A 20,422-nucleotide genomic window follows, 5' to 3' on the forward strand; every position below is an offset into this window, starting at 1 on the left:
CGTGAAGGTATCAAGCAGCTCAACACTAATGCTCTGCTCGAACATTACAGGACTGTTTTTTCCTTGCATTACTCTACGTTTTTCTACGTTTATAGCAAACTGACATTCATGACACCAAAAAGAAATTCTGTGTGATTCATCCCTTATCCTTCTAAAGTCCCACAGTATCAAGACTGCCTGTAAACTACACCGTCATCCCAGCAAACAGTCGCAGATTGCTGCTCATCCTATCCATCCGATCATTTATATATGCAGAGAAGAAGAGTGGTCCTATCACACTTCTTCCTGGTGCTCCGCGTGATATCCTTATCCTAATGAGCATTATGCATCCACATCGACGTACTGTTACTTAGAGACTGATGACCTGAGAAGTTAAGTCCCGTAGTGCTCAGAGCCATTTGAACCATTTGTTACTTAGAAAGTCTTGCTGTCACTCACATATCTGGGAACCTCCTTCTCCAAGAGGGCACTGTGTCGAAAGCCTGCTGAAGATCTAGGAATATGGAATCTGGTGTCCTTCTCATCTGTGGTCCGCAGAATGTCGTGAAGAAAAGGGCAAGACGAGTGTCGCACGAGCGATGCTTTCGAAAACCGTGCTGATTCTTGGACATAATCTTCTCGGTCTCAAGAATACTTATTACATTCGAACAGAGAATATGTCCTAGGATTCTGAAACAAACCGATGTTAAGGATATTGGTGTGTAATTTTATGGGCCCGTTAGTTTCCGTTTCCTATGTACAGAAGGCACGGTTTTTCCAGTTGCTTTGGACTTGGCGCGAGATTATTGATAAACGCAAGCTAAGTAAGGACCCAGTGCCGAAAAATAGTCTGTGTAAAATCGAATTGGGATTCCCTCAAGTCATGACTAGTTACTTGTTCAAAAAAAATGGTTCAAATGGTTCTGAGCACTATGGGACTTAACATCTGTGGTCATCAGTCCCCTAGAATTTAGAACTACTTAAACCTAACTAACCTAAGGACGTGACACACATCCATGCCCGAGGCAGGATTCGAACCCGCGACCGTAGCAGTCGCGCGGTTCCGGACTGCGCGCCTAGAACCGCTAGACCGCCGCGGCCGGCCTAGTTACTTGTCTTGAGGTCTTTCAGCTGCTTCTCAAAGCCAGTGGTGCGACTGTCTATGTCCTCCGTACGGCAGGTTTCTACATCTACAACTACATGGATACTCTGCAAATCATACTTGAGTGCATGGCAGAGGGTTCATCGAACCAACTTCACAATAATTCTCTATTATTACAATCTCGAACAGCATGCGGAAAAAACGAACACCTATATCTTACCGTGCGAACCTTGCAGAATTGGCACTCCTGAAATAAAAGGATATATACCCGCGAAAGGTAAAGGTCCCGAGTTTGGGTCTCTGTCCGGCACACAGTTTTAATCTGCCAGGAAGTTTCAGTATTTTGTCTGCTTCTCCAACAGTGCCCGTCAGCTAGTAACCTGAATCATATTGCATAGAAACCACCTACACTGGAGCCCTCTGACAAGACATGTCTTGCGCGTGGCTCACACTGCACGCCTGTTCACAAATCTCCCGTCTCAGCTAGACGGTGTAGAGGCCCTTCGCCTCAGGGTGACCTTTTTGTCCGGTGAGCTTACTTCAGAAGACCGTGCGTCCGTAATCCGTGCAATGAACCCATAGACCGATCTGAGGCGACACATCCGTGCGACTGCGGTCCCCGGTAGCCGGACCACCTGCTGGAAGACCTCACCCAGTCGGTGAGAGCGGCCCGTGGCGGGCCCTGCAGCTGAGCGGCTTCCGGCGCGGCGCGGCCCCCGCCGGCAGCAGCACCCGCCACGCCACACAATGCGCTCGCTGCCCCTGCACGCCGACCTTCCGCGCCTTATACGTCGCCGGCGTCGGCGTCCCCTTTTAGACATTCCTCGCTCCGAAAAAAATCATTTCGATTGTCCCCGCAGAGCAGAGGAGAGGCCGTAGAGGAGAGGAGAGGAGAGGAGAGAGCGGTCGCCGCGTGGCGCTGCCGGCCCGCAGCACTGATGGACGAGCCTCGGCCGTTTGGCCTCGCGTGGCCCGCCGCGGAATGCAAATACCCCCACTCCCTCCCTCCCTCCCTCCCTCCTCATAGCCGCTCTCAGAAGGGTCGCTGCCGTGTTTAAGGGCTGTACACCTCTGAGCTGAATCACTGCTGCAGTCCCGTACCGAGGGCAAATTTGTGAGCATTCGTAGACTCAGAGTTAGCTTCTGACATCACTCGGCGGACTACAACCTTTGAAATTCTGACGGAAGCACGCATAAAATGCAGGTAGCAAAGTACACTGAGCAAAAAAAACCGCAACACCAAAAAATAATTAACGTGGACTAACGAAATTTTCCAATTCCAGAGAAAGCAGGTGTTGACAGATGTGAAAATTACAGAACTATCAGTTTAATAAGTCACAGCTGCAAAATACTAACGCGAATTCTTTACAGACGAATGGAAAAACTGGTAGGAGCCGACCTCGAGGAATACCAGTTTGGATGTTAGGAACACAAGAGGCAATACAGACCCTACGTCTTATCTTAGAAGAAAGATTAAGGAAAGGAAAACCTATGTTTCTAGCATTTATAGACTTAGAGAAAGCTTTTGACAATGTTGACTGGAATACTCTCTTTCAAATTCTGAAGGTGGCAGGGGTAAAATACAGGGAGCGAAAGGCTATTTACAATTCGTACAGAAACCAGATGGCAGTTATAACAGTCGAGCGGGTATGAAAGGGAAGCAGTGGTTGGGAAGAGAGTGAGACAGGGTTGTAGCCTATCCCCGATGTTATTCAATCTGAGCAAGCGATAAAGGAAACAAAAGAAAAATCCGGAGTAGTTATTAAAATCCATGGAGAAGAAATAAAAACTTTGAGGTTCGCCGATTATATTGTAATTCCGCCAGAGACAGCAAAGGACTTGGAAGAGCAGTTGAACGGAATGGACAATGTCTTGAAAGGACGGGATAAGATGAACATCAACAAAAGCAAAACGAGGATAATGGAATGTAGTCGAATTAAGTCGGGTGATGCTGAGGGAATTAGATTAGTAAACGAGACACTTAAAGTAATAAAGGAGTTTTGCTATTTGGGAAGCAAAATAACTGATGATGGTCGAAGTAGAGTGGATATAAAATGTACACTGGCAATGGCAAGGAAAGCGTTTCTGAAGAAGAGAAATTTGTTAACATCGAGTATAGATTTAAGTGTCAGGAAGTCGTTTCTGAAAGTATTTGTATGGAGTGTAGCCATGTATGGATGTGAAACGTGGACGATAAATAGTTTGGACAAGAAGAGAATAGAAGCTTTCGAAATTTGGTGCTACAGAAGAATGCTGAAGATTAGATGGGTAGATCACATAACTAATGTGGATGTTTTGAACAGAATTGGGGAGAAGAGGACCTTGTGGCACAACTTGACTAGAAGAAGGGATCGGTTGGTAGGACAGGTTCTGAGACATCGAGGGATCAGCAATTTACTATTGGAGGGCAGCGTGGAGGGTAAAAGTAGTAGAGGAAGACCAGGAGATGAATACACTAAGGAGATTCAGAAGGATGTAGGCTGCAGTAGGTACTGGGAGATGAAGAAGCTTGCACAGGATAGAGTAGCATGGAGAGCTGCATCAAGCCAGTCTCAGGACTGAAGACCACAACAACAACAACGAAATGTCAGGAAGAGATTCTGGTCACACATAAAGCACACCAGTGGCAAGACAATCAATACCTTTACTGTGCGATAACAACGGTGAAGTCACTGATGACAGTGCCACTAAAGCAGAGTTATTAAACACGGTTTTCCGAAACTCCTTCACCAAAGAAGACGAAGCAGATATTCCTGAATTCCAATCAAGAACAACTGCCAAGATGAGAAACATAGAAGTAGATATCCTCTGTGTGACAAACCAGCTTAAATCACTTAATAAAGGCAAGGCCTCCGGTCCAGATTGTATACCAGTCAGGTTCCTCTCAGAGTATGCTGATAAAGTAGCTCCATATTTAGCAATTATATACAACCACTCGCTCACAGAAAGATCCGTACCTAAAGACTGGAAAACTGCTCAAGTCACACCAATACCCAAAAAGGGAAGTAGGAGTAATCCGCTGAATTACTGGCCTACATCACTAACGTCGATTTACAGTAGGGTCTTAGAACATATACTGTATTCGAACATTATGTAGTACCCCGAGGAAAACGATTTATTGACATACAGTCAGCACGGATTCAGAAAATATCGTTCTTGTGAAACACAACTAGCTCTTTATACTCATGAAGTAATAACTGCTATCGAGAGGGGATGTCAAATTGATTCCATATTTTTAGATTTCCAGAAGGCTTTCGACGCCGTTCCTAAGAAGCGTCTTATAATCAAACTGCGTGCCTACGGAGTATCGCCTCAGTTGTGCGACTGGATTCGTGATTTCCTGTCAGAAAGGTCACAGTTCGTAGTAATAGACGGAAAGTCATCGAGTAAAACAGAAGTAATATTCGGCGTTCTCCACGGAAGTGTTATAGGCCCTCTATTGTTCCTGATCTATATTAACGACATAGGAGACAATCTGAGTAGCCACCTTCGATTGTTTGCAGATGATGCTGTCATTTACAGTCTTGTAAAGTCATCAGATGATCAAAAAGACTTGCAAAATTATTTAGATAATATATCTGTATGGTGCGAAAAGTGGCAATTGACCCTGAAAAAAGAAAAGTGCGAAGTTATCCACTTGAGTACTAAAAGAAATCAGCTAAATTTCTATTACGCGATAAGTCACACAAATCTGAAGGCTGTAAATTTAACTAAATACTTATGGATTTCAATTACAAATAACCTAAATTGGAACGATCACATAGATAATATTGTGGGTAGAGCAAACCAAAGACTGCGATTCATTGGCAGAACACTTAGAAGGTGCAACAGGTCTACCAAAGATACTGCTTACACTACGCTTGTCCGCCCTTTTCTGGAGTACTGCTACGCGGTGTGGGATCCACATCAGGTTGGACTGACGGATGACATCGGAAAAGTCCAAAGAGGGCAGCTCGTTTTGTATTATCGCGAAATAGGGGAGATAGTGTCACAGACATGATACGTGAATTGGAGTGGTAATTATTAAAACAAAGGCGTTTTTCGTTGCGACGGGATCTTCTCATGAAATTTCAATCACCAGTTTTCTCCTACGATTGTGAAGACATTCTGTTGGCACCCACCTACAAGGGAGAAATGATCATCGTCATAAAATAAGAGACATCAGGGCTCGCAAGGAAAAATTTAAGTGCTCGTTTTTCCCGCGTGCTGTTCGAGAATGGAATGGCAGAGAGACAGCATGAAGGTGGTTCACTGAATCCTCTGCCAGGCACTTAATTGTGAATAGCAATCACGTAGGTGTAGATGTTGTCTAGGTAACATATTCAAGTGATTAACACTGCAAGATCACAGGTTCATGAAAGCGCGTCATAATCTACTGAAAATGTGAAATGCTGGTTCATTAACAAACGGTGTAACCGCCAGAATGTTGAATGCAAGCATCCAAACGTGCTTGCATTGTGTTCCACTGGTGCCGGATGTCAGCTTGTGCGATGGAGTTCCGTGCCTGTTGCACTTGGGCAATACAGGAACGGTTAATGCTGTTTGTGGATGACTCCAGAGTTATCGACCGATGATGTCCCATATGGGCTAGATTGGAGACAGATATGGTGATCGAGCAGACGAACGCAATACGACTTCTCTAGATTGTAGCACAGGTGACAAAATGGTACGTATCGAAATAGGTGACAGAGGGGTAGAAAAACAATTAAAATCGTTCAAAAGAGGAAAGGCCGCTGGACCTGATGGGATACCAGTTCGATTTTACGCAGAGTACGCAAAGGAACTTGCCCCCCTTCTTGTAGCGGTGTACCGTAGGTCTCTAGAAGAGCGTAGCGTTCCAAAAGATTGGAAAAAGGGCACATGTCATCACCGTTTTCAAGAAGGGACGTCGAACAGATGTGCAGAACTGTTGTTGTTGTGGTCTTCAGTCCTGAGACTGGTTTGATGCAGCTCTCCATGCTACTCTATCCTGTGCAAGCTTCTTCATCTCCCAGTATCTACTGCAACCTACATCCTTCTGAATCTGCTTAGTGTATTCATCTCTTGGTCTCCCTCTACGATTTTTACCCTCCACACTGCCCTCCAATGCTAAATTTTTGATCCCTTGATGCCTCAAAACATGTCCTACCAACCGATCCCTTCTTCTAGTCAAGTTGTGCCACAAACTTCTCTTCTCCCCAATCCTATTCAATACCTCCTCATTAGTTACGTGATCTACCCACCTTATCTTCAGCATTCTTCTGTAGCACCACATTTCGAAAGCTTCTATTCTCTTCTTGTCCAAACTAGTTATCGTCCATGTTTCACTTCCATACATGGCTACACTCCATACAAATACTTTCAGAAACGACTTCCTGACACTTAAATCTATACTCGATGTTAACAAATTCCTCTTCTTGAGAAACGCTTTCCTTGCCATTGCCAGTCTACATTTTATATCCTCTCTACTTCGACCATCATCGGTTATTTTACTCCCTAAATAGCAAAACTCCTTTACTACTTTAAGTGTCTCATTTCCTAATCTAATTCCCTCAGCATCACCCGACTTAATTTGACTACATTCCATTATCCTCGTTTTGCTTTTGTTGATGTTCATCTTATATGTGCAGAACTATAGACCTATATTTCTAACGTCGATCAGTTGTAGAATTTTGGACACGTCTTATATTCGAGTACTCAAGTGGATAACTTCGCACTTTTCTTTTTTCAGGGTCAATTGCCACTTTTCGCACCATACAGATATATTATCTAAATAATTTTGCAAGTCTTTTTGATCATCTGATGACTTTTCTGGAGACTAGAAATCTACCCTGTAGGAATCAGCATATTGTCGTGGTCTTCAGTCCTGAGACTGGTTTGATGCAGCTCTCCATGCTAATCTATCCTGTGCAAGCTTCTTCATCTCCCAGTACCTACTGCGGCCTATATCCTTCTGAATCTGCTTAGTGTATTCATCTCTTGATCTCCCTCTACGATTTTTACCCTCCACGCTGCCGTCCAAAACTAAATTGGTGATCCCTTGATGCCTCAGAATATGTCCTACCAACCGATCCCTTCTTCTTGTCAAGTTGTGCCACAAACTCCTCTTCTCCTCAATTCTATTCAAAACATCCACATTAGTTATGTGATCTACCCATCTAATCTTCAGCATTCTTCTGTAGTACCACATTTCGAAAGCTTCTATTCTCTCCCTCTCCAAACTATTTGTCGTCCATGTTGCACTTCCATACAAATACTTTCAGAAACGACTTCCTGACACTTAAATCTATACTCGATGTTAACAAATTTCTCTTCTTCAGAAACGCTTTCCTTGCCATTGCCAGTGTACATTTTATATCCACTCTACTTCGGCCATCATCAGTTATTTTGCTCCCCAAATAGCAAAACTACTTTACTACTTTAAATGTCTCATTTCCTAATCTAATTCCCTCAGCATCACCTGACTTAAATCGACTACATTCCGTTATCCTCATTTTGCTTTTGTTGATGTTCATCTTATATCCTCCTTTCAAGACATTGTCCATTCCGTTCAACTGCTCTTCCAAGTCCTTTGCTGTCTCTGACAGAATTACAATGCAATGTCATCGGTGAACCTCAAAATTTTTATTTCTTCTCCATGGATTTTAATACCTACTCCGAATTTTTCTTTTGTTTCCTTTATTGCTTGCTCAATATGCAGATTGAATAACATCGGTGATAGGCTTCAACCTTGTATCATTCCCTTCCCAACTACTGCTTCGCTTTCATGCCCCTCGACCCTTACAACTGCCATCTGGTTTTTGTACAAATTGTAAATAGCCTTTCGCTCCCTGTATTTTACCCCTCCCACCTTTAGAATTTGAAAGAGAGTATTCCATTCAATATTGTCAAAAGCTTTCTCTAAGTCTATAAATGCTAGGAACGTAGGTTTGCCTTTTCTTAATCTTTCTTCTAAGATAAGTCGTTAAGATCAGTATTGCCTCACGTGTTCCATTCGTTTGTAAAGAATTCGCGTTAGTATTTTGCAGCTGTGACTTATTAAAATGATAGTTCGGTAATTTTCACATCTGTCAACACCTGCTTTATTTGAGATTAGAGTCAGCATGAGTTTCGGGAAAGACGATCGTGTGAAACCCAGCTCGCGCTACTCGTCCACGAGAGTAAGAGGGCCATAGACACGGTTTCACAGGTGGATGCCGTGTTTCTGAACTTCCTCAAATTGTTTGATACAGTTCCCCACAGTCGTTTAATGAACAAAGTAAGAGCATATGGACTATCAGACCAATTGTGTAATTGGATTGAAGAGTTCCTACATAACAGAACGAAGCATGTCATTCTGAATGGAGAGAAGTTCCGAAGTAAGAGCGAATTCAGTTGTGCCACAGGTGAGTGTCGTAGGAGAGTTGCTATTCACAATATATATATAAATGACCTTGTGGATAACATCGGAAGTTCACTGAGGCTTTTTGCGGATGATGTGGTATATCGAGAGGTTGTAACAATTTGAAAATTGTACTGAAATGCAGGAGGATCTGCAACGAATTGACGCATGGTGCAGCAAATGGCAACTGAATCTCATTGTAGACAAGTGTAAAGTGCTGCGAATACACAGAAAGAATGATCGCTTATCATTGAGCTACAATATAGAAAGTCAGCAACTGGAAACAGTTAATTCCATAAATTATCTGGGAGTAGGCATTAGGAGTGATTTAAAATGGAATGACCATATAAAATTAATCATCGGTAAAGCAGATGCCAGACTGAGATTGATTGGAAGAATCCTAAGGAAAGCAGTCCGAAAACAAAGGAAGTAGGTTACAGTAGACTTGTTCGCCCACTGCTTGAGTACTGCTCACCGGTGTGGGGTCCATACCAAATAGGGTTGATAGAAGAGATAGAGAAGATCCAACGGAGAGTAGCGCGCTTCGTTACAGGATCATTTAGTTATCACGGAGATGTTAGATAAACTCCAGTGGAAGACTCTGCAAGAGAGAAGCCCAGTAGTTCGGTACGGGCTTTTGTTGAAGTTTCGAGAACATATCTTCACCGAGGAGTCAAGCAGTATATTGCTTCCTCCTACGTATATCTCGCGAAGAGACCATGAGGATAAAATCAGAGAGATTAGAGCCCACACAGAGGCATACCGGCCGTTTTTCTTTTTACGAACAATACGGGACTGGAATAGAAGGGATAACCGATTGAGGTTCAAATGGCTCTGGGACTTAACATCTATGGTCATCAGTCCCCTAGAACCTAGAACTACTTAAACCTAACTAACCTAAGGACAGTACACAACACTCAGTCATCACGAGGCAGAGAAAATCCCTGACCCCGCCGGGAATCGAACCCGGGAACCCGGGCGCGGGAAGCGAGATCTCTACCGCACGACCACGAGCTGCTAACCGATAGAGGTACTCAAGGTACCCTCCACCACACACCTTGAGGTGGTTTGCGGAGTATGGATGTAGATGTAGATGTAAACACTCTGTAGAGAACATTGGATTAGAACAGCGGTAAAAGGAGACCTCATATAGGACGCTGGTGCGAAGTATTCTTCAGTACTCGTCAAGAGTTTGGGATCTGTACCGGGTCGGATTCAAGAAAGACATCGAAGCAGTTCAGAATCGGGAGGCTAGAGTTGTTACCGGTAGATTCGAACTACACGTAAGTGTTAAAGAGATGCTTCGGGAAGGCAAATGGGAATCCGTGGAGGCAAGGCAACCTTCTTTTCGAGATACACTATCGAGAAAATTTAGCGAACCGGCATGTGAAGCTGACTGCCGACCAATTCTACTGCCACCAACATACATTGCGCGTGAGGACCACGAAGATAAGATACGAGAAATTAGGGCTGGAACGGAGGCGTACGGACAATCGTTTTTACCTCGCTCTCTTTGGGAGTGGAAGAGGACGTGAAATGACAAATAATGATACCGGGTACCCTCCGCCAAGCACCATACGGTGGCTTGCGGAGCATCTATGTAGATGTAGATGCTGGAGAGTGTCATCATATCGGAAAATACCAGCACGAATGCTGTTCATGAACGGCGCACATCAGGTCGAATCACCACAGTGACGTACAAATATGCAGTCAGGCGTGTGGGATAACCAAAGAGAGTGATCCTGCTGTCATATAAAATCGCATTCCGTCAGATAACTCCAGATGCAGGTCCAGTGTGTCTAGCACGTACACAAGATGGTCACAGGCCCTCAACTGCCCTCCTTCTAACCAACACACGGCCATCGCTGGCACCGAGGCAGAAACAGCTTCCATCAGAATCCACAACTGACCTCGACGCTGCCCTCCAGTCAGCTCTCGCTTGACACCACTTGAACTCGCAGGTGGTGATGGTTTGGGGACAATGGAATGCACGCTACGGGTTGACTGGCTCGGAGCTGTCCTTGAAGTAACCGATTTGTAACAGTTCGTTGCGTCATTTTGGTGCCAACTGCTACTGGAATTTCTGCTGCATGTGTGCAACTTAATTATAGCTAACACTTGGTTTAAGAATCATGATAGAAGGTTATATACATGGAAGAACCCCTGGAGATACTAAAAGGTATCAGATAGATTATATAATGGTAAGACAGAGATTTAGGAACCAGGTTTTAAATTGTAAGACATTTCCAGGGGCAGATGTGGACTCTGACCACAATCTATTGGTTATGACCTGTAGATTAAAACTGAAGAAACTTGCAAAAGGTGGGAATTTAAGGAGATGGGATCTGGATAAACTGAAAGAACCAGAGGTTGTACAGAGTTTTAGGGAGAGCATAAGGGAACAATTGACAGGAATGGGGGAAAGAAATACAGTAGAAGAAGAATGCGTAGCTTTGAGAGACGAAGTAGTGAAGGCAGCAGAGGATCAAGTAGGTAAAAAGACGAGGGCTAGTAGAAATCCTTGGGTAACAGAAGAAATATTGAATTTAATTGATGAAAGGAGAAAATATAAAAATGCAGTAAATGAAGCAGGCAAAAAGGAATACAAACTTCTCAAAAATAAGATCGACAGGAAGTGCAAAATGGCTAAGCAGGGATGGCTAGAGGACAAATGTAAGGATGTAGAGGCTTATCTCACTAGGGGTAAGATAGATACTGCCTACAGGAAAATTAGAGAGACCTTTGGAGATAAGAGAACCACTTGTAGGAACATCAAGAGCTCAGATGGAAACCCAGTTCTAAGCAAAGAAGGGAAAGAAAGGTGGAAGGAGTATATAGAGGGTCTATACAAGGGCGATGTACTTAAGGACAATATTATGGAAATGGAAGAAAATGTAAATGAAGATGAAATGGGAGATACGATTCTGCGTGAAGAGTTTGACAGAGCACTGAAAGACCTGGGTCGAAACAAGGCCCCCGGAGTAGACAACATTCCATTGGAACTACTGACGGCCTTGGGAGAGCCAGTCTTGACAAAACTCTACCATCTGGTGAGCAAGATGTATGAAACAGGCGAAATACCCTCAGACTTCAAGAAGAATATAATAATTCCAATCCCAAAGAAAGCAGGTGTTGACAGATGTGAAAATTACCGAACAATCAGTTTAATAAGTCACACCTGCAAAATACTAACACGAATTCTTTACAGACGAATTGAAAAATTAGTAGAAGCCGACCTCGGGGAAGATCAGTTTGGATTCCGTAGAAATACTGGAACACGTGAGGCAATACTGACCTTACGACTTATCTTAGAAGAAAGATTAAGGAAAGGCAAACCTACATTTCTAGCATTTGTAGACTTAGAGAAAGCTTTTGACAATGTTGACTGGAATACTCTCTTTCAAATTCTAAAGGTGGCAGGGGTAAAATACAGGGAGCGAAAGGCTATTTACAATTTGTATAGAAACCAAATGGCAGTTATAAGAGTCGAGGGACATGAAAGGGAAGCAATGGTTGGGAAGAGAGTGAGACAGGGTTGTAGCCTATCCCTGATGTTATTCAATCTGAGCAAGCGATAAAGGAAACAAAAGAAAAATTCGGAGTAGGTATTAAAATCCATGGAGAAGAAATAAAAACTTTGAGGTTCGCCGATGATATTGTAATTCTGTCAGAGACAGCAAAAGACTTGGAAGAGCAGCTGAACGGAATGGACAGTGTCTTGAAAGGAGGGTATAAGATGAACATCAACAAAAGCAAAACGAGGATAATGGAATGTGGTCGAATTAAGTAGGGTGATGTTGAGGGAATTAGATTAGTAAACGAGACACTTAAAGTAGTAAAGGAGTTTTGCTATTTGGGGAGCAAAATAACTGATGATGGTCGAAGCAGAGAGGATATAAAATGTACACTGGCAATGGCAAGGAAAGCGTTTCTGAAGAAGAGACATTTGTTAACATCGAGTATAGATTTAAGTGTCAGGAAGTCGTTTCTGAAAGTATTTGTATGGAGTGTAGCCATGTATGGACGTGAAACGTGGACGATAAATAGTTTGGACAAGAAGAGAATAGAAGCTTTCGAAATGTGGTGCTACAGAAGAATGCTGAAGATTAGATGGGTAGATCACATAACTAATGAGGAAGTATTGAATAGGATTGGGGAGAAGAGAAGTTTGTGGCACAACTTGACCAGAAGAAGGGATCGGTTAGTAGGACATGTTCTGAGGCATCAAGGGATCACCAATTTAGTATTGGAGGGCAGCGTGGAGGGTAAAAATCGTAGGGGGAGACCAAGAGATGAATACACTAAGCAGATTCAGAAGGATGTAGGTTGCAGTAGGTACTGGGAGATGAAGAAGCTTGCACAGGATAGAGTAGCATGGAGAGCTGCATCAAACCAGTCTCAGGACTGAAGACCAAACAACAACAACATGTGCTACGATGCGCCAGATTCATACGCTGAACGTGACAGCTCAAAAATGGCTCTGAGCACTATGCGACTTAGGTCATCAGTCGCCTAGAACTTAGAACTAATTAAACCTAACTAACCTAAGGACATCAAACACATCCATGCTCGAGGCAGGATTCGAACCTGCGACCGTAGCGGTCGCTCGGTTCCAGACTGCAGCGCCTAGAATCGCACAGCCACTCAAGCCGGCAACGTGACAGCCTTCTCTCACGGTGGTGCCACATGGCTCTCCGGAGCTCAGTCCTCTTGCTTGCTGGTGACCACCACCGCCAGCAATCATGTACAGTGGGTACATTCCTGCCAAGCCTTTCTGCAATATCGCAGAAGGAAGGTACAGCTTCTCGAAGCCATATTACACGAACTCCTTCAAAGTCACCTTAAAGGCATTCGTACTGACATCACCCCACCACGTCCCGTGTCAAAGGTTACTTACGCTCATCACCGTAACAGCGTGTATTCGAAGCAAAACCTAATTTGAATCTCAGACTGGCGTTAGAAGCGCCACTCTTACGCGACTGGCGTGAAATCTGAAGAGGCATCATCTTTTACACTACTGACCATTAAAACTGCTACACCACGAAGATGACGTGCTACAGACGCGAAATTTAACCGACTGGAAGAATATGCTGTGTTATGCAAATGATTAGCTTTTCAGAGTGTCCACACAAGGTTTGCGCCGGTGGCGACGCCTACAACGTGCTGACATGACCAAAGTTTCCAACCGATTTCTCATAGACAAACAGCAGTTGACCGGCGCCTGGTGAAACGTCGTTGTGATGCCTCGTGTAAGGAGGAGAAATGCGTACCATCACGATTCCGACTTTGATAAAGGTCGGATTGTAGCCTATCGCGATTGCGGTTTATCGTATCGCGACATTGCTGCTCGCGTTGGTCGAGATCCAATGACTGTTAGCAGAATATGGAATCGGTGGGTTCAGGAGGGTAATACGGAACGCCGGGCTGGATCCCAACGGCCTCATATCACTAGCAGTCGAGATGATAGGCATCTTATCCGCATGGCTGTAACGGATCGTGCAGCCGCGTCTCAATCCCTGAGTCAACAGATGGGGACTTTTCCAAGACAACAACCATCTGCACGAACAGTTCGACGACGTTTGCAGCTGCATGGACTATCAGCTCGGAGACCATGGCTGCGGTTACCCTTGACGCTGCATCACAGACAGGAGCGCATGCGATGGTGTACTCAACGACGAACCTGGGTGCACGAATGGCAAAACGTCATTTTTTCGGGTGAATCCAGGTTCTGTTTACAGCGTCATAATGGTCGCATCCGTGTTTGGCGACACCGCAGTTAAAGCACATTGGAAGCGTCTATTCGTCATCGCCGTACTGGCGTATTACCCGGCGTGATGGTATGGGGTGCCACTGGTTACACGTCTCGGTCACCAGTTGTTCGCATTGACAGCACTTTGAACAGTGGACGTTACATTTCAGATGTATTATGACCCGTGGCTCTACCCTTCGTACGAGCCCTGCGAAACCCTACATTTCAGCAGGATAATGCACGACAATATGTTCCAGGTCCTGTACGGGCCTTTCTGTATACAGAAAATGTTCGACTGCTGCCCTGGCCAGCACATTCTCCAGATCTCTCATCAATTGAAAACGTATGGTCAATGGTGGCCGAGCAAGTGGCTCGTCACAATACGCTAGTTACTACTCTTGATGAACTGTGGTATCGTGTTGAAGCTGCATGGGCAGCTGTACCTGTACACGCCATCCAAGCTCTGTTAGAGTCAATGCCCAGGCGTATCAAGGCCGTTATTACGGCCAGAGGTGGTTGTCTGGGTACCGATTTCTGAGGATCTATGCACCCAAATTGCGTGAAAATATAATCACATGTCAGTTCTAGTATAATATATTGGTCCAACGAATACCCGTTTATTATCTGCATTCCTTCTTGGTGTAGCAATTTTAATGGGCAGTAGTGTAGATGTATAAACACACCTACCAGCTTTTATTTACGTCACACAACTGCTTCTCGATGGTGTGATTTTTTTCCGACCGTGTCTTTGAGTACAATATTGCAGAAACCGGACTGGAAAGGAAGTAATAGTCGAGAAGATAGTGACACCGGGCCTGTACTTGATCTCTCACGTTATAAAATCTGTACATTCTGCAGTCTGTGAACCAAGTTGGAAAGGAAATGAAACTACACACAGACGAAGCAAATTACTTTGTTTTGTCCCGATGGCACTGCAATTCTGTCAAAGACAGCAATGAACTTGGAAGAGCAGTTGAACGGAGCCGGATAATATCGTGTAGCAAGATGTGTCTTCAGGATAAGATTAACATCAACAAGAGTAAAATATGGGTGACTGAATGTAGTGGAATACATCAGGTCATGCAGATATAATGAGATTAGGAAACGAGACACAGGAATTTTTTAAAATTATTTTATATTATCAGGAAAATTGTGATCATTGACTGCACGTAAAAAAACAAATTCTATACTTTCTGGATCACTATTTCTTGCACTATGGTGATGATTTTAAGAGCAGCCGACTATATTTGAAAGGGAGAGTATGTGTGTGAACTGTCCCCATGATTACGTCCTGCAAATATTTGATGAGATTCACATCAGCCAAGTGGGTGGCGAAATCGTTTGCTCGAACTATCCAGAATGTTCTTCACACCAGTCACATACAGCTGTGGTTTTGTGACTTGGTATATTGTCATGCATAAAAATTCCATCGTTGGTTGGGAACATGACTTCCATAAATGGTTCGTAATGGTCTCCAAGTAAGGAATCATAACCAATTTCTGCCAAAGATCGATTCAGTTGGACCAGAGGACGCAGTCCATTCCATGTAAACACAGTCCAGACCATTACAGAGCGACCACCAGCTTGCACAGTGACTCGTTGACAACTTGGGTCCATGGATTCATGAGATATGCGCCACAATGGAAGCATACCATCAACTGTTACCAATTGAAAATTGGACTCATCTGACTAGGCCATTGTTTTCCAGTCATCTAGGGGCTATGGCAAAAAAGGCATTTCTGGCCAAGAGAAGTCTACTAATATCAAAATACCGGCCTTAATTTGAGGAAGAAATTTCTGAGGGTATACGTCTGGAGTACAGCATTGTATGGTAGTGAAACATGGACTGTGGGAAAACCGGAACAGAAGAGAATCGAAGCATTTGAGATGTGGTGCTATAGACGAATGTTAAAAATTAGGTGGACTGATAAGTTAAGGAATGAGGAGGTTCTACGCAGAATCGGAGAGGAAAGGAATATGTGGAAAACACTGATAAGGAGAAGGGACAGGATTATAGGACATCTGCTAAGACATGAGGGAATGACTTCCATGGTACTAGAGGGAGCTATAGAGGGCAAAAACTGTGGAGGAAGACAGAGATTGGAATACGTCTAGCAAATAATTGAGGACGTAGGTTGCAAGTGCTACTCTGAGATGAAGAGGTTAGCACAGGAAAGGAATTCGTGGCGGGCCGCATCAAACCAGTCAGTAGACTGATGACCAAAAGGAAAAAAAAGGGGGCTAACGAAAATGGTCACAAGCGAAGGAGACGCACTGCAGCAGATGTCGCACAGCTAGCAAAGGAATTCACGTCAGTCGTGTGCCAGCATATAGCGCTAATGCCAAATTCCACATTGGTTTCTGCGGTTATTTCACGCAGTGTTGCTTGTCTGTTAGCACTGACAGCTCTACACAAACAGCGCTGGTTTCAGTCGTTAAGTAAAGGCTGTCGGCCACCACATTGTGAGTGATAATGCCTGAAGTACGGTATTCTCAGCACACTCTTGACACCACGTATCTCCGAATACTGAATTCCCTAACGATTTCCGTAATGGAATGACCCATGCATCTACCTTCAACTGCCATCCTGCATTCAAACTCTCTTAACTGCCATCGTGCAGTCATAATAACGTCAGAAGCCTTTTCACATCAATCACCTGAGTACAATCGACAGCTCCACCAGTGCACTGCCCTTTTATACCTTGTGTACGCGATACTACTGCCATCTATATACGCCCAAATTGCTCAAATGACTCAAATGGCTCTGAGTACTATGGGACTTAACATCTGAGGTCATCAGTCCCCTAGAACTTAGAACTACTTAAACCTAACTAATCTATGGACACCACACACATTCATGCCCGAGGCAGGATTCGAACCTGCGACCGTAGCGGTCGGGTGTTTCCAGACTGAAGCTCCTAGAACCGCTCCGCCACCACGGCCGGCGCAAATTGCTATCCCATGACTTCAGTGTATAGTGGAGGAAGGCTCCTGTTACCCGTTTCTGACCAAATTACAACTGTACACGGAAGGAATTGGGCTATAGTCGTATTGAAGGCAGTCCACTTGGCGTCATTACATACCTCATCGTTTATACATCTACATCCTGTAATATTATTGGGCTTTCCGTCGTATGAAAGCTGCGAGTACCCTCGGAAAGCCATTCACCTAGCTGTGTATTAAATGATCAACTTACGAGATGGGACCTATTCTTTGAAAGACATTGATAAAACTTGATAAAAAAATTTAATCTGTTCTGTTATTGTTTCATGAAATCATCTGATAGACGTAGGGAAGCCATAAAGGAAGTATTGAACAAAACAGAGGAAGTATTAAAAAAATTCGAATTTTGTTTTATACAATTTACGTAACTATAAAGACATGCATTTAGCGCGAACGCTAGTACATCGATTGCGCAATCAAATAATCATTTTAACAGAAGTTGAACTCAGTGTTCCACTTCGATCTAAATAAAAAATATTACGGTAAAAACCCTTGTAGATCTTCAGATTTTATCGTACTTTTTCTTGTAATGTGAAAGCGTAAAGAAGGTCTTGCCAGCGTGCAGACAACAGTTATAAATTAATAAAATTCAAATAATTTATGTTCGATACTGTAAATCCCCCCCATGAACCATGGACCGTGCCGTTGGTGGGGAGGCTTGCGTGCCTCAGCGATACAGATAGCCGTACCGTAGTTACAACCACAACGGAGGGGTATCTGTTGAGAGGCCAGGCAAACGTATGGTTCCTGAAGAGGGGCAGCAGCCTTTTCAGTAGTTGCAAGGGCAACAGTCTGGATGATTGACTGATCTGGCCTTGTAACAATAACCAAAACGGCCTTGCTGTGCTGGTACTGCGAACGGCTGAAAGCAAGGGGAAACTACGGCCGTAATTTTTCCCGAGGGCATGCAGCTTTACTGTATGATTAAATGATGATGGCGTCCTCTTGGGTAAAATATTCCGGAGATAAAATAGTCCCCCATTCAGATCTCCGGGCGGGGAATACTCAAGAGGATGTCATTATCAGGAGAAAGAAAACTGGCGTTCTACGGATCGGAGCGTGGAATGTCAGATCCATTAATCGGGCAGGTAGGTTAGAAAATTTAAAAAGGGAAATGGATAGGTTAAAGTTAGATATAGTGGGAATTAGTGAAGTTCGGTGGCAGGAGGAACAAGACTTCTGGTCAGGTGACTACAGGGTTATAAATACAAAGTCAAATAGGGGTAATGCAGGAGTAGGTTTAATAATGAATAGGAAAATTGGAATGCGGGTAAGCTACTACAAACAGCATAGTGAAAGCATTATTGTGGCCAAGATAGACACGAAGCCCACGCCTACTACAGTAGTACAAGTTTATATGCCAACTAGCTCTGCAGATGATGAAGAAATTGAAGAAATGTATGATGAAATAAAAGAAATTATTCAGATAGTGAAGGGAGACGAAAATTTAATAGTCATGGGTGACTGGAACTCGAGTGTAGGAAAAGGGAGAGAAGAGAACATAGTAGGTTAATATGGATTGGGGCTAAGAAATGAAAGAGGAAGCCGCCTCGTAGAATTTTGCACAGAGCACAACTTAATCATAGCTAACACTTGGTTTAAGAATCATGATAGAAGGTTGTATACATGGAAGAACCCTGGAGATACTAAAAGGTATCATATAGATTATATAATGGTAAGACAGAGATTTAGGAACCAGGTTTTAAATTGTAAGACATTTCCAGGGGCGGATGTGGACTCTGACCACAATCTATTGGTTATGACCTGTAGATTAAAACTGAAGAAACTGCAAAAAGGTGGGAGGTTAAGGAGACGGGACCTGTATAAACTGAAAGAACCAGAGGTTGTACAGAGTTTCAGGGAGAGCATAAGGGAACAATTGACAGGAATGGGGGAAAGAAATACAGTAGAAGAAGAATGGGTAGCTTTGAGGGATGAAGTAGTGAAGGCAGTAGAGGATCAAGTAGGTAAAAAGACGAGGGCTAGTAGAAATCCTTGGGTGACAGAAGAAATATTGAATTTAATTGACGAAAGGAGAAAATATAAACATGCAGTAAATGAAGCAAGCAAAAAGGAATACAAACGACTCAAAAATAAGATCGACAGGAAGTGCAAAATGGCTAAGCAGGGATGGCTAGAGGACAAATGTAAGGATGTAGAGGCTTATCTCACTAGGGGTAAGATAGATACTGCCTACAGGAAAATTAAAGAGACCTTTGGTGATAAGAGAACCACTTGTATGAACATCAAGAGCTCAGATGGAAACCCAGTTCTAAGCAAAGAAGGGAAAGCAGAAAGGTGGAAGGAGTATACAGAGGGTCTATACAAGGGCGATGTACTTGAGGACAATATTATGGATATGGAAGAGGATGTAGATGAAGATGAAATGGGAGATACGATACTGCGTGAAGAGTTTGACTTAGCACTGAAAGACCTGAGTCGAAACAAGGCCCCTGGAGTAGACAACATTCCATTGGAACTACTGACGGCCTTGGGAGAGCCAGTCCTGACAAAACTCTACCATATGGTGAGCAAGATGTATGAAACAGGCGAAATACCCTCAGACTTCAAGAAGAATATAATAATTCCAATCCCAAAGAAAGCAGGTGTTGACAGATGTGAAAATTACCGAACTATCAGTTTAATAAGCCACAGCTGCAAAATACTAACACGAATTCTTTACAGACGAATGGAAAAACTAGTAGAAGCTGACCTGGGGGAAGATCAGTTTGGATTCCGTAGAAATACTGGAACACATGAGGCAATACTGACCTTACGACTTATCTTAGAAGAAAGATTAAGGAAAGGCAAACCTACGTTTCTAGCATTTGTAGACATAGAGAAAGCTTTTGACAATGTTGACTGGAATACTCTCTTTCAAATTCTAAAGGTGGCAGGGGTAAAATACAGGAAGCGAAAGGCTATTTACAATTTGTACAGAAACCAGATGGCAGTTATAAGAGTCGAGGGACATGAAAGGGAAGCAGTGGTTGGGAAGGGAGTGAGACAGGGTTGTAGCCTCTCCCCGATGTTATTCAATCTGTATATTGAGCAAGCAGTAAAGGAAACAAAAGAAAAATTCGGAGTAGGTATTAAAATCCATGGAGAAGATATAAAAACTTTGAGGTTCGCCGATGACATTGTAATTCTGTCAGAGACAGCGAAGCACTTGGAAGAGCAGTTGAACGGAATGGATGGTGTCTTGAAGGGAGGATATAAGATGAACATC

This window comes from Schistocerca cancellata, chromosome 9 (genome assembly GCF_023864275.1).
Source record: "Schistocerca cancellata isolate TAMUIC-IGC-003103 chromosome 9, iqSchCanc2.1, whole genome shotgun sequence".
In the NCBI taxonomy this organism is placed as follows: Eukaryota; Metazoa; Arthropoda; class Insecta; order Orthoptera; family Acrididae; genus Schistocerca; species Schistocerca cancellata.